Consider the following 26323-nt stretch of genomic DNA (forward strand, 5'->3'; position numbering starts at 1 on the left):
CTTGATGGTGCACTCTTTAACTAACGTTATTCCTCCCATCAATGATCAAGTTACACGGAGCAGTAGTGCAATGCTATTGCAGTGCCTGTGACCAGAGTTTGAATCCTGTGCTGTCTGTAAGGAGTTTGTACGTTCTCCCTGTGTCTGCATGAGTTTTCTCCAGGTGCTTGTTTTCTCCTATCCTTCATAAAATGTACAGGGTTTGTAGGTGAACTGGTGTATTTGGGTGGCACGAGCTCATGGACCAAAAGGGTATTACCATGCCGTATGTCCAAATTTTAAAAATTATACAGGGATACCTTTTGCACCTGTACACTTGGCAACCAGGCTCCCAGGCTACATTAGTTTCTTATCAAAACCATGGGCCTTACTGTCCAGAAGACAAAAGATCCTCCAACAATTCACAGCTCCTCTCCTCAGCAAAACACTACAAGCTGGCACTCAAAACCACTGACAGGATCCAGGAAACTTGAATCACTTTCCATATCTGGGGAGCCACAGCCGAAAAAGTTGAAGCTGATGATAAGAATCATAATGACCACAGGTATCCCAGTACAATATTTGGCCAATTGGAGAAGAGGTGTGTTTGAAGACCAACATTTAGTTTTTGCACTATTGCTCAGTTTATTGTGCAACAGTAGGTTACATGAACATACCTAAAGGAACCAATTCAAAGCACTGTAGAAAATTGTCCAAATGACTAGGCAAAGCATGTCAGCAACTTCTATAACCTCTCCCAGGCTAGCATCCAAAGTCTGAACCCAGCTCCAAGTGACAGGCTACATTTCTGAATGCTCAACTCCCAAAATCTATTTCAATCACCTGAATTCTTTATTTCGGTCTACAAGGGAATCTCTTCCCATGAACTGGCATGAGTGTCTGTTTTAGAGATCTTATTTTAGACATACAAATAATGTGGCCTGGCTACATGTGACAAGGGACTCCATGCTGGGGATATTGGCCTGGAAAGGTGGGAGGGGTCGCTGAGAAATCACCAATCTGCTGGTCGAAGAAATGCCACATGCATCCCCATTAGCACATTCAAAAGGTTCCCAGAAGGACTAAAAATCCCTTCAAGAACATTCTCGGTCTCCTTGAAACAATGCAATTTCATCATTTGCTTAGAACTGCTCAGAATGGAGTCTAAACATCCAGGAAAACAGTGAACATCACAAGTCCACATGAAGCAAGCACCTGGCGGCTGTGCACAATGAAAGCGTGTATAATTCCCAAACAAACTATGCATCTCATTGAACTTCAGCTGCACCCCATGTGCCAGGATCTTCAGATCCAGCATTGAACTTGGTCATCTCAGAATGTAGGCAACTGTGACGCAAGCAAGGATTCCTTGATCCTGAGGGACTGTCTGAGAAGAAGAAACTTATCAAGAAAATTAATTATTCCTGCCTGAAATTAAAATTATATGTCTTTCCATGTAAAATACAGTAAAACCCCTGGTTTCTGGTACCTACGAGGATTGGTAGATGTAGGATAAGTGAGTTTTCCGGTTGCTTGAGACTCACTCTTACAATGCCTAACTAATTCACCTGCATTTAGAATAAACAGTTTAAAAGATAAAAATACTATATTGTTTTTGCACTGAATAAGCTCCACTTGCATAAATATACAAACCAGAAAGCATTTTTATTTACAGTCACATTCATTGAAAACATTTAACCATCACTTCATCTGCCCTCCACGGAGCCCAACAATAACATTATAGATAATTAACCCCTTCTTCCCAAGTTTACAAATAAAGCCTGACGAATATACTAATAAAGATTAAAAAAAAACTTTCTAAGCAGGGATAAGGAGACCCTTTAAGAGAGTCATCCCAACAATGAACAGCATCAACCAGCTCGTCATTCTGGGCGATGCCATTTTATTCAAATACAACTTTATTCAAACAGCTGCTACGAGCAAAGCATGATCCAGGCACTCCGCTGGCTGAATATTTTCTCCCATCTTCAAAGGTTGATGTGTTACTTCAGAAAACATTCACTTTTACAATTCGAAATATTTATTTAATTCTCTTTAAAAAATCCAATATGCTTATTTTCTTCTTTTTTTCCCTGGATGCACGAATTTAGGATAACAGGGGGTTTACTGCATATTTCTAGATGCTCAATGTAGTGCTACTACTTCTTTGCCAGTTCTTTGGGATCAAAAATAATTTCCATTCTGAATTTATGGGTTTTGAGGGAGCCGACGAGACCAATATTGAAAAAGCTGATCCTTCCATAGATGGAGCAAGCAACAAGTTGTGGGGGGTTGGGGGAGATTTGAAGGTGTAACATCAGTCTTCAACTTGATCAAAATTTATTTGTCCCAAAACCTGGACTTGTATTTCTCAATATCATGAGTCCATTACTCAGTTCAGGTTATCACACTATATGAAATGTGATTGTGCAGGAGAGGGTGCAGAGAACATTCACCAGGTTCTCTAGGATAGAGTATTTCAGATATGAAGAAAGGTTGAGTCTGTTTTCTCTGAAGCAGGTGAGGTCAAGAGGGGAAATGATGGAGGTAAATAAAATGATGAGCATAGATACAGTAGATTGCAGGAATCTTCTCCCTATAATTAGAGGTAGAAAAAAAATAGGATATAGATCTAGGGTAAGTGGTAAGAGATTTAGAGGGGAATCGGAGATATGGTGGGCTTAATGGCCTGTTTGCATGCAGTAAGATTCAATGACATTATAACCATATGGGCTTCTGCCCGGACCGGGCCCGCCGCCTTCCCCTCGCTTCTGCCCGGACCGGGGCCTCCGCCTGCTTCGCTCTACCGAGGCCGGGGCCGCCGCCACCTTCCCTGTGCCCGGACCGGGGCCGCCGCCTTCTTCTTTCTGCCCGGACCGGGGCCTCCGCCTGCTTCGCACTACCGAGGCCGGGGCCACTGCCTCCCCCTCGCTTCTGCCTGGACCTGGGCCTCCGCCTGCTTCGCTCTACTGAGGCCGGGGCCACCGCCTCCCCCTCGCTTTTTACATTTTACACCCCAGTTACACAGCAGTAAGAAAGGGTGCGACTTGGTCAACCCCGTCAGATTCCAACCGGGTCCCTGACCTACCTCAGAGGTAGTCAGAGAACCCAATTAAACTTACCTAGGCCATGTCCACAGGTGATTTGCGACCAGGAATGGTCCGACCTAGGAGGGGAGGCAGGCCCCTCCAGCCCGGGTAAGAAACCTGCATAGGAGAAGGCCAATCTGATATAAAACCTACGACCCAAGGACCTCGCTGCCATGTCCCAGCTTGCTTGGACAGGGCACACGAACCATGGGTGTAAAGGGTGGGGCCAGTACTGCGCTCACTGTACTCCACCTAAAAGCTCCTTTGCGCAGGCCCGAGGACAGGTCCACGTCCTCCCCCTCAAAAAAAAGATAACCATATAACAATTACAGCACAGAAATAGCCCCTTCTAGTCCATACTGAACACCTTCTCCCATCTAACCCCACTGACCTACACACAACCCATTACCGTCCATTCCTCTCCCATCCATGTACATATCCAGCCTCTCCTTAAATGCTAATAATGAGCACGCCTCTGTCACTTCGTCTGGAAGCTCTTTCCACACACCCACCACTCTCTGAGTAAAGAAGTCCCCACTCATGTTTCCTCTAACCCTCAACTCATGTCCTCTTGTTTGTATCTCCCCATTTAAGGAAAAAGCCTCCTCACGTCCACTCTATCTATACTCCTAATAATTTTTAAATACCTCAATCAAATCCCCTCTCAACCTTATATGCTCCAAAGAATAAAGACATAACCTTTCCCTATAACTTAGGCCCTGTAACTCTGGCAACATTCCAATAAATCTTCTCTGCACTCTCTCCAATATGCTGATATCTTTCCTTTACTTTGTTGACCAAACTGTACACGATACTCCAAGTTTGGCCTCACCAGTGCCTTGTACAATTTTAACATAACATCTCAGCTCCTATACTCAATGCTCTGATTTATAAAAACCAACACACCATAAGCTTTCTTCATCACCATAATGAACCATTATTCCTAGATTCCTCTGATCTACTGCACTTTTCAATGTCCTACCTTTGACCATACATGCCCAATTTTGATTAGCCCTCCCAAAATGTGACCCAATTATCAACAAGCAAACTGGCTTCCAAAATGGTGGACATGCTGTGGAAAATGCTGGAAATTGACTTGCATCCAACATAGGTTTTTATCTGAGCTGGTGACATCATTTCCTGTTCATGTGACAGAAGCAGTGATGTATATAAGACCAGCATGCAAGCCTGGAGGGGTCAGTCTTCCACGAGACTCCACAGTCTTCCACTCGACTTCCCCACATATACATCAATTCAACAACGTGTACAGTGACGGCTATAGTTCCTCACATTTATCTGCATTAAACTTACTAATCAAATTTACTACCACATCATCCAGATCATTAATGTATATGACAAACAGTAATGGACCCAATACTGAACCCTGAGGCACACCACTAGTCACCGGCTTCGAATCTGACAAACAGTTATCTACCACGATTCTCAGCATCTCCCATTCAACCATTCTTGAATCCATTTTACTACTTCAATATTAATAACTACTGATCCTAGAGAATATCTCATCAGGATCTGGAAACTTATCCACCTTTATTTTCTTTAAAATGGCCAGAACTTCCTCTTCTTTAATTATCATCGTTTCCATAACTTCCCTACTTATTTCCCTTACTTTACACAGCTCAATATCCTTCTCCTTAGTTAATACTGAAGAAAAAAAAATTGTTCAAAATCTCCTCTATTTCCTTTGGCTCCACGCATAACCTTCCACTCTTCCTCTCGGGGACCAATTTTATCCCGCACTATCCTTTTGCTCCTAATATACCTGTAGAAACGCTTTGGATTTATTTTCATCTTACTTAACAAAGCAACTTTGTATCTCCTCTTAGCCTTTCTAATTTCCTTCTTAAGATTCTTTTTACATTCCTTATTTACTTCATGCTGTCTATACTTTTTGTACAATTCTCTCTTTTTCTGAACCATATTTCCAATAACCCTTGAAAACCATGGCTCCCTAAAACTTTTAACCTTTCCTTTCATCCTAACAGGGACATTCCGTCTCTGTAACCTTAAAATTTCACCTTTAAATGCCCTTGAATTTCTTTCTACATCCTTCCCATAAGACAATTTATCCCAGTCCACCCCTTCCAAATCCATTCTCATCTCCTCAAAACTAGCCTTTCTCCAATCAAAAAATCTCAACCCTGAGTCCAGACCTATCTTTCTCTATAATTATTTTGAAATGAATAGAATTGTGATCACTGGACCCAAAGTACTCCCCAACACACACACCTCCGTCATCTGACCTATATCATTTCCTAATAGCAGATCCAACACTGCCCCTTCTCTAATTGGTACCTCTATACATTGAGGTAGAGAACTATCCTGCACACATTTACAAACTCCAAACCATCCAGCCCATTTACAGTATGGGTGTCCCAGTCAATGTATGGCAAGTTAAAATCTCCCACAATCACAACCCAGTCCTTCCTACAAATATCTGCTATTTCATTACAAATTTGTTCCTTCAATTCCCTCTTCACATTAAGTGGTCTACAATACACTCCCACAGATGTTGCCATTTCTTTCCCACTCCTCAATTCCACCCATAGTGCTTCTCTAGACAAGCCCTCTAATCTATCCTTCCAAAGCACTGCTGTAATATTCTCACCAACAAGCAATGCAACACCTCTCCCTCTTGTTCCCCCTATTCTATCATACCTGAAGCAACAAAATCCTGGTATGTTTAGTTGCCAATCACACCCCCTCCTGCAGCCATGTTTCATTAATGGCTACCACATCATAATTCCAAGTATCTATCCATACTCTAAGCTCATCTACTTTTCTCACAACGCTCCAAGCATTGAAATAAATACAGTTAAGAAAATCTCCTCTTTGCTCTCCGTTGATTTCTAATGGTGCATACAACTTCTCTGTCTTCAATTTCATTCTTTTCCCCTACATCTATTCTTTCACTCTGGTTTCCCCTCCCCCTTCATATCTAGTTTAAACCCATTGGAGCCACACTAGCAAACCTACCTGCAAGAATATTTGTCACTTTTCAGTTAAGATGCAAACCATCCCATCAGAACAGTTCCCACCTTCCTTGGAATTTTATAAAGCCCTCCCTCCTGCACCATGTTTTCAGCCACATGTTTAGCTGCACGATCTTTCTATTTATTACCTCACCTGCACGTGGCACTGGGAGCAGTGCTGAGATTGCTATCCTGGAGGTGCTGTCCTTTAACCTAACTCCCTAAACTCACCATACCCTTCCTCCCCACAGCATTGGTCCCCACATGGACCATGACATCTGGCTGCTCTCCCTCCCCCCTCAGTTTACCATGGACTCGATCCCGTACCCTTGCACCAGGCAGGCAACATACCATATGAGATATCTGATCTCCTCCACAAAACATTCTATCTGTACTCCTAACTATAGAATCCCCTATCATAATCCTGTGCCTTCTCTTATCCCTTCCCTTCTTAGTCATAGGACCAGTCTCCATGCCAGAGACCTGATCACTACAACTCAGCCCTGGGACTTCAACCCCCTCAACAGTAGCCAAAGCAGTATACTTGTTCTTTGGGGGACTCCCACCTCTGCCTATCTATTACCTTTCCTCTTAACCGTAATCCAACTACCCTCCTCCTGACTCTTAAGTATAACATTATCCCTATAGCTACTATCTATTATCCCCTCGACCTCCCGAATGCTCCTAAGCCCATCCAGCTCCAGCTCCAATTCTGCAACCTGTTCATTTAGGAGCTGAAGCTGGATGAGCCTCTCACATATGAAATCCCTGGGATCGCTGCCAGTTTCCCCAATCTCCCACATCATACAAGTGGAGCATTTCCTTGCCCTTCCTTCCATCTCTTTTCTTTCCCCTAATCTACTCTCTTACTAACTAAAAACTATTTCCACTAGCCCCTCTTAATTTTAGCTGTTTTACTAACTCTCTCAACTCTAACTACTTTGGTAGGTCCCCAAATACTAGTAGCTCACTCTGATCCTATTTCTTTTTTTTTAAACTCTAAATTCTTCCACTAACTAACTCCATTCTCTCACAATTCCACTCTGTAACTAAACTTTTCTTCCTAACTCACCGACCTCCTACCCCAAATCATTTTAAAAAAATCCTACCCTCTCTTTTTTTTAAAAAATCTAGCTCTTACTCACCTACACCCTTCTCTTTTACCCTCTAACCTTTTTTACTCCTTAAAACTTTATACTAACTTAAAAAAAAACTCCCTAACTTTTTTCTGCAATCTATTTATTTATTATTTTTAACACTATACTTCCACCCTACTTATATTAATAGTGTATCTCCTGGGGGAGATACTAAGAAAAATCCTTTAGCCAATTTAGGAAAAACTTGCAATCAAAAATCTCAGGAGATCACTGTAACTTGTTATACAAGAACAATGTCCTTTTATCATAATCTATTTAATTATTTATAATTAATTGATACCCTGTTCTCTGTTGTTCCAATTGGGCCTTGTCGATCTTGACTCTGCCCCGCCACTACTGCTGCTTCAACCAGACCGCACGAGGCTTGGACTCCCCACCTCTACTCGCTGAGACTCCTGCCTCGACTCCTCACTGACCCCATTCCTCTCCCCTACTCCATTCCTCATCTCCTGCATGCTCCTTCTCCTCTTTGAGCATCATAGCCCAGGAATTCCCTGGATTTAGTGGGGTCATTGAATACTTTCCAAGAGGTTCTGTGCATAATCTTGAATCTTTTCCTCCATTAACCTGCTATTCTGACATGCTGGAAGCCACAATCTGCCACTATTTACATCAATGCAGTCGTGGTGGAACGTGTATCAAGCTTCATATTCCTTGACGACCACATTATCGGTGACCTCACCTGGTCACTAAACTCTTCCATACTGATCAAATAGGTGCAACAGTGCCTTTATTCTCTGCTGAGCATGAAAAAAGTACACCTCTGTTCCAGGATATTGATGGATTTTTACTGCTGTACTATTGAGAGCATTACTTACCTCTGGCATCTCAGTGTGGTATGGCAATTGTCTCGTGTCGCACTGTAAAGCACTTCAGCAGGTGGTGAAAACTGCCCAGTGGTTTACCATTGAAAACATCCATCAGGAACACTGTCTGGCCAGGGCGAAGTCCATCAAGGATGCATCACACCCAAACTATGGACTTTTTACTCTTCTTTCATCCGGTAGGCGCTACAGGAGCATTCGCTCTTGAACCAGCAGGTTCAAGAAAACCTTTTTACCCAGAGACCATGACTGTGCTGAACCTTAAATCACAGCCCTGAGTGGTACAGCACTCACATTATAGTTTTCTTGGTGAAGGCACTTATTATTTGCACGTAGTTATTTGTACATAGCACTATTTATTAACTTCTGGTTAGATGCTACTTGCATTTCATTGGCTTTGTATTTTACTTGGCACAATGACAATAAAGTTGAATCTGATCTCATCTCTTCCCGTGAACTTGGAATTCAGGGGTTGGGCAAACAACGTGTCTGCCCAACAGAGGCAAGTGTGTTAATGCAAGTACAGCGCACCAAGAGATTTATCTTGGTTTTATTTAATATCTTCACTTGCTCAAGAAGAAAGCAAATAAAGAAAATAAATTTTCCTTCTTTGAAGCTGAGATTGGTAACGAGGTACACAGAACATGCAGCAGTTGCCCTGGAGGATACGACAAGTTGCTTCCACTGAGACTGTTGATTTAATGCAGACCATTACTATTAGGCAAACATAGACAAAGTCAGTGATGAAGGCTCCCTCATTCTATTAGAGATGCTCAGCATGGTGATTTTGATTTTAAAAAAACGGAACAAATAAATACAGTCTCTGCGGGTCAGGAAGCATCTGTGGACAGAGGCACCGTCAACGCTTCAGCTCAATAGTCTTACAAGCATTTTCTACTGCCATTTCAAATTCACAATATCTACAGATTTTCTGTTTAAATTCTTGCTTTAAGAATTTTTTGGAAGGCAAATTGGATTTAAATTGTGCAAACATTTCCTACTCTCCAAAGATTTACTGACTTCATTAAATAAAGGAAAACTGTGAGAGTGTGTTAGACACAGCAAGTTCTTACAATTAAAATCCAGTTAAAAGGAAGAATGAACATGGACATAATGCACTGGAAGCAAAACTGCATACTTTAAATTTAGACATGCATACAGCATGGTAACAGGCCACTTCGGCCCACGAGTCTGTGTTGCCCGATTTACACCCAATTAACTTACACCCCTGGTACGAATCAAACAGTGGGAATGAAATCGGAGACCCCAGGGAAAACACACACAGACACGGGGAAAAACGTACAAACTCCTTACAGACAGCGCATGATTTGAACCCCGGTCCTAATTGCTGACGCTGTAAAGGCACCGACCTACAGCTACAAGCATAAGAAAGCAGAGGTAATAAAAATAATAAATAATGTATTCTACCAATGGAACCATTACTCGGTTTTGAATCTATTCACCAGATTGTATTTATTTTGACATCAAAAGAATTTACATTTTCAGAATTAAGTTATCAATATGTGATAGCATCAATTACTTAAATAAATGGACAAATAAATTTCAGAAAAATACATTATACATCAAAAGAGAAACTGGAAAATTATTGCAATGATCATGGTATTTTATTCTTCTTAATATGGAAGATTCTATTGTGGAGGTATCCTGATCAGAAGCAACCATAATCTGAGAATAACGCAAGAAAATATTTTGTGATTCAATTTGTTAAAAAGGAGACGCAAATTGAACATTTCACATGCAGGTGAGATCACATTCAATAATCCTGAAAAATCAGTTGTGCATGATTAGTTAAGATGAGACAGGAAAGAAAATTTGTACATCTTGCTAATTATGATTGCCGGATTCAGTTGGTTCTGCTACTGTTCATTGGAAGAGTTGCACTGATGCAACATCATTAACATCTTTTTCAGAATGTCCTGAAGTACCTTATGCTAATGAACATGCTGGCTGCATAATACTTGTTGCATCTTAGGAAGATTGGTTGTCAATTTATGCATATAACTTCGTTTAAACAGCAGAATACATTAATGACCAGAAAATTCATTATGACAAAAATCTTGAGTGAAGATTAAGCATTGGCTGGCACATGAGGGTTCACCTCCCTTCTCTAAAGCACATTGCTCTAGGGTTCTTGACCATGAGAAGGATCTTCATCGGAGGAACTTGTCTAGTATCAAAGAGTTTTGGCTGCATGCTAAGGCAATAGCATGTGCCAGCAACCGTGGAAATTGAGTACTCTTGGACAAACCACAGCAGTGCTGCAAAAGGTTTACTGTTCTCTGGCCCAGCAAATGCCCTTGAATGCCATATATTCCCAACAACACCAGTTATTGCTTGATACACAACCATCTTGATCACCTATTGAAAATGCCTATTAGAGTTCATCTCCAATATTTGCACCCTCTTCCAAAAATTCTTTCAACTGTATTTCACAGCTTGCATGCAATGCTAGCTATTTGATGATAGAAGGCAAATTAAGAAATTGCACGAAATATCTCACAATAAATCACTTTCCACTCCCCTCGAGCTCAACCTGACACAGAGGGAGAATAGATTGCATATCCAGTATCAGAGCTGCTGCTAGAGGCTGAGCTTTATGTTCCTTAGGTACATGGGTGGCACAGTTGGCATAGGGCAGCACTCTTAGCATAGCAGTTAGTGCAAAGCTATTACAGCACCAGTGACCCAGGTTTGAATCAGGCGCCATCTGTAAGGAGCTGGATTTTATTCCTGTGGTTTTCCTCTGGTCCTCCAGTTTCTTCCCACCCTTCAAAAAGGAATGGGGTTTGTAGGTTAATTGATGTATTTGGGCAGCAAGGGCTTGTGCACCAGAAGAGCCTGTTACTACATTGTATTTCCAACTTAAAATAAATTATATAATCTCCAGTTACTTGCCCACATTGATGCAAAGGCCAAGAAAGTGAACCAAGTATTTTATTTCCTCAGAAGCCCAAGGGCGTTTGCCACCTCACCAGTATCCCTTAACAACTTCTATTTCTGCACACTGAAAACATACTATCATGGTTGTTGGTTCACTGTGTGGTAAGAATTGTTCTGTAAAAAACTTAGAGGGTTGTGAACACAGCTCAGACCACCACATGTACCACCTCTCCTCTCCATTGACTTCATCCATAACTTTTACTGCTTTGGGAAAGCAACCAAAATTAAAAGACTCATCGCACCCTGGCTACACCCTCTTCACTTCCCCTCCCTTCTGTCAAGAAGATTCATGTTTATGAGATCATACACCACCAGATCAAAGATTACTTCTTTCCTGCCACTATCAGAATCCTAAATGAACCCCACATTACATCATCTTTGTTCCATATTAACTGATTTTTTTTTTCTGTATCTGCACTTTTGTACTGTGTCTTACTTGTCATACTATGTATGAGATGTCTACTGGAGTGCTCCCAAACAATCTTTATCACAGAATATTGGTGCATGGGACAATAAACATCAACTTGATGGTGGTAGTATCCTCACATTTAATCTCCTGTTTCACATCCTATCTACTCTAAACCTACACATATTTCTCCATTACCTGCAAAGATGGGATAAGCATCTACTTATTGCCTGACATTGCCTGACATCCCTACCCTTGGACAACAGAATATCTTTAATGGGAGAGGTGAACAGATGGCTATACAGAATTAAGAGTTTGATGCATTCAAAAGCCTGTTATAACAACAACAGCAGACTGGCCCAAGACTTTGCACAGAGCTGAGTGCCTACCCTTTCCAGGGTGAATATCATCAATCAGGGATTTGATTGAGGATGAGAACACTAAACTAGAACTGAAGGGCTTACTATACTGGATGTCAACATGGACTTGATAGACCAATGCCTTCCATCTGTGCTATAGTGGTTGTATAATTTGGTGATGGTCAGTGTCAGAAAAAAACTAAGTATAGGACTGATCGAGAATGAGGATTTCAAGCTGTGGTGAAAGGAATCAGATAAACCACCTCACCCTTTAATTGGCTGCTTATCCTCTTGCTGGCAATGAGGTGCTGTTGACGGCAGGTTGTGCAGTGTTCCAACGTACTAGGACCCAACGTACTGATGTCATCGTGAAGAAAGCATGACAGTGCCTCTAATTCCACAGGAATTTGCAGCAGTTTGGGCTTGACATTGGAACCATTGGCCAACTTCCACAGACGTGTGGCGGAAGTTGTGCAGACTTGCTGCATCCTGGCCTGGCACGAATACCTCTGAGCAGAAAACTCTGCAAAAGGTAGTGGACACAGCCCAGTACATTACAGGCAAAACTTTCCCCACCATCGAGGACATCAACATGGAACACTGTCGTTGAACAACAACAGCAATCATCAAGGATCCACACCACCAGGACATGCTCTGTTGTCGCTGCTGCCATCAGGAAAGAGATATAGGCACCACACACAAGACTTGTATCACCAGGTTCAAGGACAGTTTCTACTCCTCCACCATCAGACTCGAACAACAGACTCAGAGACCCACTTAACTCTTACTTTGAACTATATAACTGGATTTTTTTTTGTATTTGCACAAGTTTGTTTACATTTCTCTTTTGTATGCATATAGTTTTTTTTTAGTACATGTTGCACTGCCAATAAGTAGAAATTCTGTCTGGCCTGCAGGAAAAATAATCTCAGGGTAGTGTATAGAATATCATGTATGTATTTTGAAAATAAATTTGAACTTGACCTTAAAGCAACAAGCCACCACAAACCTCTGCTCACACTCCTGAGCCATTCCTGAGGTATAGTGTTCTGTATGCTGATGGCCTGCTGTTTTATATTTTGCACTGCAGCATTGCTTTCATTGCATGTTCTAAAAAACACAAAGTGCCGGGGTTATTCAGTAGGTTAGACATCATCTGCTGAGGATCCTCAGGTTTGCCTGTATTTTTTTTTTACTTCAGATTTCTAGTGGTTGCAGTTTTGATCCACTTCAATTCATCATCAGCCCAAGCAGGAACAGATTACGTACTGAAGTCAACAATTTGATGGTCAATGGACTGCCCTTAACCATATAACCATTTACGGAGCGGGAACAGGTCATGTTAGTGTTGTTTGGCTTTCCATAGTGACACCAACACAAATTGAACAAAGGACCACAAACCAACATCTGCACCAGATGTTGCATGATGTGTTGCCAAATAAATGCAGGTAAATAGAAACAGTGGACAAGCAGAAAGATAGTCAGATGTAATGGGTTGAAGGAGTCTTTCCTGTGCTGTACAATAACTCTACAACTTTCTAAAAATAAGTTCCAGTGTTTTACTGAAGACTATCCAAAGAAAACACAGAGCTTTGTGTGCAGTGCAGGAGTTCCCATAATGCTGGCTATCATTGATTGAATGTAGATAACCTTGCAGATGTCTTATATCAACACAGAGGTTCCATCTCATAAGATTTAGGTGATATCTGGCCATTAGAAACTTGTACAAATGAGCATCCACTATCCTGTACAGTCTACTGTACTACTGCATTGGAGCCACCATGGAAAACCAATTGACCACATGATCGATGAACTAATGTGATATCTATGTATTCTTGGGCACTGGTTACACCACCTTCTCAGCAGTGAGTTCCAATATACAACTCTAAAAATATCTTTCCCCTTAAATCTCCTTCCTCTCCCCTTAAAACTTATGCCTTTGCTTTTGGTACCACCTATCAAGGAAAAAAATGGTATGATCTCCTCGCTTATTTAAATCTCCATTTTTAAAAGATTCTCACTTATTAGATGTTGCCTTACCTCCAATCATCTACCTTCATAATTGAAATCTGTTAGCTCCCAATTTTTGACCTTAGTTCAAGAATCTAACTTATCCCTTTCCATAACTACTTTGAAATTTACAGAATTATGGGCATGGTTTTCAAAAGGTGTTCCTCTACCAACACTTTCACCACTTGGCTTTAGGAATTGAAACTGGGCAAGGTTCTGCCCGATCTCCAAGATTCATGATTGGTATTTTTGTTTGGGTGTTGCCTCAAAAGACTTTCTTGGATGCACTTAACAAATTCTGCTCCATTAAGTAAATCCAAGTCATTATCAGGAATGTTAAAATCTCCCACTTCTATAACCTTTCTTCTTGAACATCCTTCTGCAATTTGCATACTTCACTGTCTCCCAGTTCCCACTGGGAAGCCTATAGTATAACCCCAGCTAATCATTCACTCCTCTCATTCTTCACCAAACCACACAGTCTCATTCAATGATTCTGCCAGGATATCCTCTCTTAACGTCTGCAAAGATGTCCCTCTTATCAGATGCAAGAACCTCTCTCCTCCTTTGCATCTCCCAATCAGTTCTGAAACTGCCGTACCCCAGAATATTAAGCTGCTAGTCCTGCTCTTTTCCCAATCAAAAGTTGTCTGATTGGAATATCATTTTCATGTGCCAATCCATGTTCTAATCTTACTTGCCTATAAACTAAATGCAGTCAGGCCTGCCAGCCTTCCTGTGCTTCCCAACCTGCTTCTGTCTCCTCTGTTCACTAATCTTCCCTGACTTATCCGGTCAGTTCCTCCTGCCCCCCCCCCCCCCCCCCCACCTTCTGCCCTTCTATTAAATTCTCCATCCTTAGCTAGATTAGTTTAAATCCACCCAAATGGTATGAGCAATGGCATTGGTCCGATGCTTTATGTAACTGTATAGTGTGACAAATATCTCCAGGTGAAGGAAGTCACCACCAAAAATGGCCGTGGTGACCTTGATAGGCATTAACAATGCATTCCTTTCCCGGCTGGTAAGATTGGAGTTGTGGCTGCACCCATGAGGCAGATTTTGGTAGAGGTGTCTGGCCCACAATGAGAGTTGGGTAGGGGGAATCGCTCCCAGAAAACTTTGAATAGCCAGAGTATCTTGCTATGAGTTTTGTCCCTTCTCCTTCTCCATCTTTCAGAAGTTTTTTTTTAAACTGTTCAAGGTTACTTCTGCCCAATCTCCTACCAGACCTCACTGCAAGCAAAATGACCAACCTACGCATATCTGTGTGAAACCTGTTCGACTAGAGAACTGAAGCCTGGAGAAAGAATCTACAGTGGGCCTCTGCAACTTGATTCAGCACTGACATACCTTAAAACTCTTACAGTAAAAGTAATAAAGGATCAACTAATAACTGGTTGATGACAATTTTACACGTGCTGGCAGAAGGAAGAGTGCAGTGAGAGATGGGTGCCTTCCTTGCAAACCTGATTAATCATGTGTTGAGCAATGAAAGCCAAAATTATAATGCAAGAGTCTAACCAGTCTTGTGAAACAAATTATGCCATGATCTACATAGGTTTGCCAGAAATTAAGTGAACACCTACTGTTAGGAGGAATGCATATACTCTTTTATGTAGTAAAAGTGCTAACAGCTTATTACAGAGCATCAACTGAAACATTACAGCAATGGTCTGTGTGTCCTCCCAGCACATATGAAGTAACCCGAAAGACTGAAAAAAAATTAAAGACTTTATCTTAACTGGACCCACTGCCTTTTTAAATGTTTAAAGTATCCACAGAACTACACATACGCCTGAATATACATTGTATCATTCTAGTTAAAAGACTACATTCATGTACAATCCTCTTAAGGTTCAGTTGACCTTGAATTTTGAAATGCAACAAGAAAGGAACACGATCGTCTTTCCTGCTTCATGACTGGTTTTAGCACCTGTATCAGTCCTTCAACCTCGGGTTAGTTCAGTTCTGAATGTCAAACAGATAACTAATGGGATGGGATTCTTGAAATGCACACTAGATTTGCAAAATTGATCTTTTCTTTCCCCCCCCACCTCAATCTGATCAAGTGCAACTTGGAAAGAAAGATCAAGAATTCAGACAGAAATAATTCACAAATCAGACATATTGGAAAGCTAAAAAGAATGTTTGAATTTATACAGGTGCTGAGTTTTCAGAAATGTATCTATTGTTGTAACAATTGGAGGGCCATTTCCAAATGAAAAATCACCCACGCGTTTGGACAGGTATGATGAGAACATCACCTTCCTCAATCCAAAATCTACCTGTCAAGCAGGAGCCAGAACACAGGTTCTTCTCAAAACAATGTTCTCTTTTATTAAATGGTATTCCCAGTTGGGTTTTGCAGCAGTCTGGATTTCTGAGTAAATAATCTTGTATAAATACTACCAGTCGTAACTAAGGATTCAATAAAAATTCATCTCAGTTGGATGCAGTTTGATTTTGGAAACGAGTCAAGAACCAGAACTGCCTATGGAAATAGCTCCATTAGCCTTGAGTAATAGGAAATTACAATGATTTCTGATCTCTTTCCTTCATTATAGCTGCGTAGCTTTTTATCTCTCTCTCTCTCTCTCTCTCTCTCTCTCTCTCTCTCTCTCTCTCTCTCTCTCTCTCTCTCTCTCTCTCTCTCTCTATCTCTCTCTCTATCTCTCTCTCTATCTCTCTCTCTATCTCTCTCTCTATCTCTCTCTCTATCTCTCTCTCTATCTCTCTCTCTATCTCTCTCTCTATCTCTCTATATATAGATATAGATATCTATCTATGTATAAAGTCCAAAATTGAAACCCTGAACCAAGAACAGATTTAAAAAAAAGAATCACACACTGGTGGAGATGACTCTCAATTCCACAAGTTAGAATGTGGGGCATCCTAATCTCTTGAGATGGGATAGCCCTGCAACTTCTGGTGCCCTCTCATTTTCATATAACTAAGAATGAATGCAGGGAGCAATGTCTCATTCCAGGCCAAATATGTCAGTCTGCTATCTGGGGCAAATGACACAGCAAATCAGAAAAGTGCACTTCCTCCAGACAGTAGTTTGGTTTTAGAAATCAAATCCTTGGCAGACAAGCCTTGCAATTGGTCGAAGCTGCCAAGGATTATATTCAAATACTGAAATACAGGTATACCTTTTGGCAAATAGAACAACAATTTTTGCTGCTTCTGTTTTAGGCAAAAACAGTTGGCCTTCAATAGCACCATGTGACCACACAATATTAATTCCAGTACTGCAATCTTCTATAGATTATAACTTCCTTTTCCTTTTCAAATGTTGTCTTGCTTGTGTTTTTTTTTCCAATCTACTGTATTTGGTTCATATCGTTCACGTTTGTCATTTCCAAATCTTTCAGCAGAAAACTGATTGTGTGCAGGAGAATGGCTGAGCACATGTTTTCACAGGGACATCCAATAAACAGAATTCGCATGGTTTGCCAGTTTATTTGTACTGTAATATAACGTAGAAACCAATGAACAGAGATGGGAGTACAAAGCTCCCTCCCCCACCACCAGGAACTCTGTCATATCCAAGAGTCAATAAAACCCGTTACCATGGGTATTTGAAAATATATATGCAATGTTTTATTTTAATGTAATGCCAAACTGCATACAATAACTAAAATACCACAAAATATCTTGCAGCAAGGAGCAGCATCCAACAATCATTGAATAGCTTTTGAAAAGTGCTTAAGTATGTGATAATTCATACCTCTATTGTGATTAGATTACACCTCCTAATCGGTCTTTGCTTTCTACAAAAGCAATTGTCAATCAAAATCTATTTGAAGAGGCTAACTGCATCAGTAACAACGAAAAGTGCTTCTATATTAAAATATATAGAATGGTATGCAATTGTGGTTAGTTTAGTGGGGTTGTCAATCAATCAGAATTACAGTGTGACAAGGCATAATCTGCTAATGGTATAAACATAAACTGTATTTGTGTCACTCCACAAACCATTGAATGGAGACACAAGTCTTACACTGAAGGGCTCTAGGCTTAAGCAAGCCTCATTTTTCCGTCTACTACATAGCTCTTAGTCCTTGCTCTGTCAAATTAGTAATTGACGATGCTTTTGATAAAGTTGTGGCTTCTATCTTTGTCTGTTAATTACTACATCCTGCGATTTTAAGAGTCCTGTAATTGGAAAATGTTGGTGCAGCAGACACAAAGCCTCTTCCCAGCATAAAGCACCTCCCTTGCGAAAGAGCTTCTCAGCTCCTAATTATAGATTCCAAACTGCAAATAACTGTGTGACAACAATTGCAGCAGGGATCAATCCAAAAGTTAACGCCTTATAAGTATCACCCATAAGGTAGCTCAAAATGGAGTCAAAAAACTGTCCTCCGTTACAAATTCTAATAGTGAATGAGGTAGATGCTACAAATTCACTACTTAATCTCTCTCTCCTCACAGGACAATCCCAGGTATCAATCTGGTTAACCTCTGCCATGCTTCCTTTCAGGCAAATATATCCACAGATAGAGCCTGTTCCAACATTCAATGAGATTGCGGCTGAGCCTCAATCTCAGTCTATGTACCTGCCATTACTCCTTAAATTTCTGTACTACAGAATATGCATGCACTTTTTACTAATGCTACTCCTAATCCACCTTGCCCAATGTAATGATATGGATTGTATACAGTCATTGGCCGGTGAAGGCATGGGCTAGCCCGCCCCCTGATGACACTCTCCCCTGGACTCCTCCCCTGTGGCCTAGGCTCCTCCCTAGCTTGGATCCGGGCCAGATCAAGTTTTATATACAATAAAGCCTATCGTTCCCCTCAGCCTTTGTCCTTGTGATTATTAGGGCAACTGGTAGTGCCCAACAATTTACTGCACATGAGCTGGCCCGGATCCAAGCTAGGGAAGTGCAGGGAAGGGAGAGGTGGCTCGACCTTTATGGCCTGGGCTACAGGGGAGGAGTCCAGGGGAGAGTGTCATCAGGGGGCAGGCCAGCCCGTGCCTTTACCAGCCAATGACTATATACCATCCATATCATTGCACCCAAGTTACCCCAACCTACAGAAATTTAGATTTCATGGGTTTAATGTGCACCTGCCATTACATTACACATATACTCCAAGTGACAAGCAATATGTCGCAGGACCATAGTTGGATGAAGGGACAACCTTAAAAGAAGTATACAAGGGCATGGATAAAGTGAGCGTTCAGACCATTTCCCAGTGCAGTGGATTTCAGAACTACAGCACATAGATTATGGTTAGATTGGCAAGGCACCCGAGAGGAAACTTTAAAAAAAAATGCAGAAGATAGTGTGCATCTGGCGGCAACTGCCAGAGGTAGTTCTAGAAGCGAGTACAATTACAATGATCAAAAGACTATATGGATAAAAAGGGTTTAGACAGCTATGGACTAAATGCAGGTAAAGAGGACTTGTCAAGAATGCCAAATTGGTCTGCTGGATGAGTTGATCCAAATTCAGCTTAAAGACATTTTTTTTTTTAAATTCTTTGATCTGATTTAAATACTAGAAGCACGGATTCCTGCCTGAAATGGAAAGGTATACATGATATCCAAAAATGATGCACGAGAAAAGTGGTGAGGTCCATAGGTATAGGATTTGATTATTTAACACTGAGCACAAGAGAGTGGAGGAGTAGGATTAGGCCATTCAGTTCCTCGTGCCTGCTCTATTATTCAATAAGAAAATGACTTAATTACTCTGTGTTGCTGTCCTTGTAAACATCAATTTCTTTAAATTCCAAAAAAAAATCGTCAAAACCTTCATCAATTGATCCCCCACAAGCCTCGAGTGAAGAATTCAGAAGCTTCTTTCCTCTGGATGATAAGATTTCTTCTCACTCTAACCAGAATGGCTGACTGCTTAGTTTGAGTACCCCAGCCAAAAGCTACATCACTCTGCAAAAATACAAATTTAAAAAAAATATAAACGGGCTTGAAAATGAGATCCCCTCATTCTTTAAAAAAAGTCACACAATTACAACTTAATCTCCTCATAGGGCAATTCCCTCAATGCCCAGGTAACAATCTGGTTAATCTTTGCTAGGCTCCTGTTAGAGCAATGCATTGTGGCTGAGCTCTCATCTAACTCCATAACGCCATCATATGCACTTAGTTAGTAAAATTCGATAATTGGCTTATCACCTGCACATTTCTGCAGTCCTTTAAACCTCGCCAGTCACTCCAAATAGCAGATATTTTTCCTCCATCTGGCACTGTCAGTTTCCGGGAAAAAAATACCATCAAATCAACCCTCAAATTGTACTAAATTCACACAGATAAAACACAAGTTTGTAAGCCTTTAATTTCATCTTTGGTAGCCTTGCTAAGCTGCACCCAGGTAGTTTTGAGGATTGCATGGAAATCATCTAACAACCACATATGGCTAACTTCCTCCACTTTCCTCTCTTGTTTCTCTGGTCTCTTTCTTGTCTGGCATCTGCCAATCAACTGCCTCTGTCCACCATCTTTCTTCTCTCAGTGGTTCACCAATTCTTCAGTGGCCCCTCCCACTAGGTCCTTGTTACAGTGGCTACCACTCCTCTGCACTATTAACCTTTATAAAAGAATTGGACTTGAAATGTTGACCATTATTTTCTCCAAAAGATGCTGCTCATCCTGTTGAATTCCTCTAGTAGAATGTTTTGCCCAGGTAGTAGGTTCATAATAGAATGGGTATGGTCTAACCAGTATTTTTAGAGTTGTAGCACAAGCTGCTATTCTCCAATAGGCTAGCCTTCTTGATGGAACAATGTTGATTGATTTTAAATGCCTTTGTAATGGCATTTCACTTTTTAGGAAATATCCAAGTCTGTTCTAGATAGCTTTGCCTACATTCAAATCTATTTGTCATGCAGGTTCTCTGTTCCTCCTTTCCTTTAGGTCCATCCCTCTCTCTTTCCTTATCTCCTTTCCTCCAGCTCTGCGTTCACAGAGCACCTCCTCCCCTGATCAATCCTTAACTTTCCTCTGCTGTCCTCCTATCCATGTCCACTTATCCTCTTTTTCTGTGGGTCTGTGCTCCTCCCATTACCCTTTCTTCCCCAGCCTTTTTACTCAGCCACCTTTTTTTTATATAAAGTTTACAGCACAAACATTTACTCACATCTCAGCTGCTGGTCATCTTTACTCAGCCACCTTGAGGAAGGGTTCAGGCTCAAAATGGTCAGTTACATATCTTTACCTCCTATGGACCCTACACAATCTGCTGAGTTCCTCCAGTATTTTTACTGCAATCACAGCATCTGCAGACTTTAGTTTTTCACTCTATTAAAAACCAAAGTAATTTTGTTCCTCAAAATAAGAGAACTAGTGTCTCTCTCCACTTTCAGCAATCTTTCTTTCCCATTATTCATAGGTGCGTGTTCACGATGGTATGATAACTATATTGAATGAGGTTTTTGTTTATTTTCTTACTTGTAGACAAAATCCATGGGGCAGCATGGTTAACTTAGAGGGCAGCAGTTAGTGTAATGCTATTTCAACACTAGCGACTCAAGTTTGAATCTGATGCTGTAAGGAGTTTGTACATTCACCCCACGTCTGCATGGGTTTCCTCCCTCCTTCCAAAAGCGTTCAACGTTTGTAGGCTCATTGGTGTATTTGGGCAGCTAATGGGCTGGAAGGGCCTGTTACCATGCTGCATCTCTAAATTTAAAGATGAAAAAAAAACTTCTGGACCTCTGTAAAAGCAGAGGCAACGTGTCATGCCACGCATTCACTCATCCTATCAGTTATTCTTTGAAACAAAATTCCATTACAGTGGGTAAACTGGTTTCCAGCCATCTATAAATACAATGAATATTTTCAGATACATAACAAATTCCACTAAGTCTCATTCTGCCAATTTAGGTGCCTGCCCATTATCACTTTTCTCTCCCGATGCTCAGTTAATTCTCTAACTAGGTCAATAATTTGCTTTCATTTCCATGAGCCTCAAACTTAGTTAACTATTTCTTGTGAGGATTTTACCAAGTACCTTCCAGAAGTCCATATGATTAACTTCCATGGCACTGCACTGCCCATGACCTTCCTCAGCTCTCCCACTAAACTCAATTAGGTTTGTCAAGCATGATCTAATTTCCAAGGTGTTCAGTCAATCCTCAGTTAATTGCAGAGTCCAGCAATTTCTCAACTGATGCCTTGGCATTCCTCCCAAATTTTCTTTCTCACCTTTCTTAAATTTCAGAATAGCTCAGATATTTCTCCAACCTAAAAGCACTGATCTCAAATCAAGAGAATTTCATTAATTATATTAATATCAATAGTCTCATTTAATCCTAAACGCCGAGATGGAAATATGATCTAGTCCTGTATATTTATTATTCACTACATGCATTATTTTTTTTCTTTGCTGACTTGAGGCTGAGAGGAACAAAGTGATCCAATCCCTTATTGATGTTAGTTTTCTTAGAACTTCCAAAATGCTCTCCTCTTCCTCGGCTGTGATTACTTCTGCTAAGCAAATATTCAGCATTTTTACTTTTTTTTTAAAAGCATCAATATTTTCCATTTCAAAGTAAGATTATTGCTGCTACTTGTCTTTTTAAATCAAATGTTATTGCAAAAAATTTTGGAGTTTCTTTCCAATATTTTCTTACGCTCTACTGGTTTCTAACATTGTTTTCTTGGAATCCTGCCAGCCACCCAAATCTCTGTTATGTGCTTTTTAATTTTCTTTTAATGTCGTCTTGATCAATGATCATTCTAAAAGTTTGCTTTGCCTTTCAGGGAATAAGCTAGTTCTACGCTACATTAAATTCCCTCGAAAACCTCCCATCCCGTTGCTGAGATTTTACTCATTAGTAGATTTGCCCAGACTTCTCACAAAGTCAGCCTTGCCCATCTATTTCGCATTTCTTGTTTTCGATCGCTACATTGAAATCCACTGCATTTTCATCACTGTTAATGATGAAAGCTCAGGTGCCATGAGGTTATTAGCTACATCTCCCTCATCACTCAATGCCACCTCTATTAAGGTTAGCTGCCTTGTTGATCTTTGGATATATCACTGCTTGAAACTAAACAGCAAAATAAAAATGCAGAAATTTACTAGCTATTGGATATTAACAAATTTTATTATCCCCAATCAGCAAGAAAGTTAAAGCTCAAACAGATTTTACTGATTTATCTGATTTCTACATTCTGCCAAGTCACAGCTGCAATCAGGTAATTTAGATAAACACCGCCTAAAATAAAATATTTAATTTGACTGCCTGTGATCTCTTGTGTGATTTTTCATCATTCTTCTGTCCCCCAGATTTCTTGGAGACCTTCCACAGGACAGAAGGAAAATTCCCCGACACTATTACTTGGTAGTAGAGAGGTTTCCAATGTAATACTGGCCCTGGATGGAGAGGGCAAAACTAGTGAAAATTCCAGTCTACATTTGGGACATGCTTTGTTCATGGGCTAAAAGCAGCACTCCATAGAAGGGTAAAATTAAGCCCTCAGCCAAGCATGTTCTAGCCTCCCCAATGGTTGCTGCCAATACCTTAGAACCATAGAACGCTACAGCACAGAAAACAGGCCACATTGCACTTCTAGTCTGTTTGCTTTAGAACTGCATGGGTCTTCAGAATGTTAAAAAAAATGTCTTGAGATATTGAGGATATTATTGTGTTGTGAATTATGAAAATAAAACAAGTCCCTGCCTGGGATAAGCATGGAAGCATTTTCCCTGATGTTTCCATCTGAGATGAAAGGAGCTCAGGAATACTTTGGAATTGGCAGTGCAGTTTCCATAACCTTCTCAGCTCATGTACAAAACTCATGAAAAGTGGAAGATGGAATTTACATACTGCCTTTTGCAACCTCAAGATTCCCCAAATCTTGTGCAGTTGACCTTTGAAGTGCAGTTACTGCTTTAGGGCAGATTTATAGTTTGCCTGATCCTACAACAGCAAAATATAAATGATCAGATCATCTGCTTTTGTGATATTATTAATGGAGGAATAAATATTGACTCCCACACTTTTTGCTGAAATATTTCCATGGGATCATTCTCCCCCCCAGATCATTCTCCCCCCCCCCCCCCCCCCCACACTTCCATCTGAAGAGACATAGAGGAAATAGTTTCAAACATATGCATCGTCAACAACACCGCACATTGCATCCCCTGAGCATAATACAAGCATTTAGTTTACATTTCTGTGCTCAGACCCCTGGAGCAAGTCTTGAACCCACAACCTTCTGGTTCCAAGTTGAGCGTGTTATAACTGAATCAGAATAGATTCCTGCTGAATGGTTTGTGTATTTCATTGTTAACATGGCTCAGTGGTAGAGATCTCAGTCAGAATCAATCTCAAGCCATGCACAAGAATTAATTTATGTTCCAGACCAAAATTCCAGTATGTCATTTTTCTTCAGTTCTGTTGGTGGCACCGTTCAAGGAATAAGGGGTCATTGAGTAAGCACAAAATGGGTCATACTGGATATTGAAGTCAGCAAATGGTCAATCCCAATACCAAGTATTAGATACCATTATCAAACTTTGAAGTCACGCTGAAAAAATCCTGACTGCTTTGGTCACTATTCCCTTCTCTACCTGTTGTCCCAAATAAAATAGATGAACTACTCTTTCATCTTGTTCTGTGTGCAAAGAGACTGCTCAGAGAACAATAGATACTGCTGATAACAATGTACTTTAGAATGTTATTGAGGAACCTATTAAACTGTTTATTTGAACCAAGTTTTCTATTCTTACTTAGTTTTGTGAAACTAATTTAAAATTATTCAGTCTGTATTTAGTTTGTAATTGTCAGTGATAAAATTCTTGTCTAGCAATCAAAGATTTTTTTTTAAAATGAAAAGAAAAACAGAGCTCACTTGAATATTAAAGAGTCATGCACTTGCTATTAAAAAAATAAAATCTGAAGCTGAAATTGAAGTAAAATGTTGGAAGGATTGATTTGAAACAAGACTTTGTTGCTATTCGAGATCTGGGATGATCTGAAATACAGGATTACATTGAATATCAAGATATACTATGGGAACAGCCAGCATAGTGAGATTTTAATTCTACTCTATCTCTCATCTTTATCAGAATACACATGTATAAAATCAATGCAAATATAAAAAGTGTACCAAGTAAAATTAAATCAAAATCGGAGTAATTTTATCGGCATCACTAGATTTTTCGGCGTGTTTTTTTTTCCCCGTTCCTATTTCAGTGACTTAACAATTGATAAATGAAAGATAGAATCATTTATATGATTCACATGTATCAGTAGGTTTACTCCCTGTGCATTACTCAGGTTTGCTCGCTTGCAACCCCTCTCACCCATCCTGAAAAATCAACAAAACCAAAATAATCACAGCAAATGTACAAGTTTGGTGAATAATTTAAAACAAAACAAAAATTTAAAAATCACAAATTAATCAGTTTTGATCACACCATTAAACATAATAGAATGGTCACATAGAAAACACTTACCATATTTGACGGCATACAAGACCCCCCCCCCCCCCATTTTTAGCATGAAATATTAGAAAAAATAGTTTTAGTGTATTTACAGGTAAAATTTGAATAGAACATGTAACTAGGACATTGGTAAAACTCATTTTAATAATACTGCAGTAATTAACAAGAGAAAACCATTAATAAGAGAACATTAGAACAACTAACGTAAACAAAAACACAATAAACATCAATGTTCTGTAGCAAAGACTTCAATCGTCTTCACTGCCTCAACAATCATGGTCAAACCCCCCCCAAAACAAAAATGCAGCACACTACAGCTGGTATCACTATATTCAAATAATGCACCATCCTCAGTGCCTTCAAGGGCATTACTGATTCCACGCTTCTTAAAAGTCTTAAGAACTATTCCAGCTCTTACAGTGTCCCAAGAAGTCTTTACCCACTCACACACCTATGTAATGGTGGGACGTTTCACTCTTCCTGCTCCTATTAGTACATGGTCCTTTTCTCCCATCCATTCATTCCAGTGTTCCCTCATGGTATTTTTAAACAGCTTGTTTATTTACACATCTAAAGGCTACAACTAACTTGGCTTGTCAGACCACCAGGAATAAGTCATCTGGGTTTTCAGTTCGCGCACCTTTTTTTTTAAAAAGTCTTCAGATCGGTGGGCTCCAAACTGATCCCAGACCAGAAGTGCAGGTTTTTTTTTAATATATAAAAAAATCCACCAGGACACCTTCACCATATTTCCAGCTTCATCCATCCAGACCTTTTGGATGAACATAAATACACACACTGAATGGCATTTTTTTTCCTTTGGGGTATCTTTCTTTTAAATATTACAAATGGTGGCAGTTTTGTGCCATCAGCACACAGGGGAGAATGACTTTTCATGACCAGTGGTTTTAACTACAGTGATTTTAGCTCCTTTAACACTCACAGTTTTGCTGGATGGTACGTTGAATGTTTCTGGAACTTCATCCATATTCCCTATTTGGCACAGTTCAAAACGTTCTTTTACATGTATTTATCACAAACTTATGAAATTCTAATATTTTGTCTTCGTAATTCGCTGGCATTTTCTGTGCAATCGATGTTTTTGTACGCATTGAC

This window comes from Narcine bancroftii, chromosome 4 (assembly GCF_036971445.1).
Source record: "Narcine bancroftii isolate sNarBan1 chromosome 4, sNarBan1.hap1, whole genome shotgun sequence".
Lineage (NCBI taxonomy): Eukaryota > Metazoa > Chordata > Chondrichthyes > Torpediniformes > Narcinidae > Narcine > Narcine bancroftii.